Source organism: Aplysia californica, unplaced genomic scaffold, assembly GCF_000002075.1.
Source record: "Aplysia californica isolate F4 #8 unplaced genomic scaffold, AplCal3.0 scaffold00076, whole genome shotgun sequence".
Classification (NCBI taxonomy): domain Eukaryota; kingdom Metazoa; phylum Mollusca; class Gastropoda; order Aplysiida; family Aplysiidae; genus Aplysia; species Aplysia californica.
This window is the reverse complement of record NW_004797346.1, coordinates 883,684-884,329: the sequence shown is the minus strand read 5'-3', so window position 1 is coordinate 884,329 and position 646 is coordinate 883,684.

Sequence of the window (646 nt, the reverse complement as noted above, 5' to 3'; positions counted from 1 at the left end):
TCATTCACACACACACACACACACACACACACACACACACACACACACACACACACACACACACACACACACACACACACACACATCCCACGCCGCATTGCTTTTTTCCAAATTCTTGCCTGGTCGCCACGATACGCTTGGATCAATTGCTCGGAGTACATGTACGGTCAAAGAAATAGAGAGTTTCTATTTATTTGTTAAGGCTTGAAGAACTGAGCTGCACCTTTCTCATACATATTCCAAACAATGCTTTTATGTTGTAATGGGACAAATAGCTATAAATAGAGAGAATTATCTATTGTTGAAACTCAAAGCAGTGAAATATCTTAGGGACACAGATGTTGCTGAGGTCTTCTTCTTCAGCTGTCACAAGGTCCCGTCTCTTTGAACATAAACTGAAAAGAGATATTAATAACCACTTTAGCATACCAATCAATGCCGATGGGAAAACTGACTCTAGTTTGGGCAGTAACGATTAGATAGGTAAAATACAGTTTAAAAGATATGCTCTTGGATTTACTTGGATTTACTTGGATCCAGAGCTAGAATCATAGCAGGCGGCACATGTCCATAGTTGCTCATCTCTCCTTTCAAGCGTCCACCCCAGGGTCTTCCTGCTAATTGTCTTCATGAGGAGCTGGTTTGA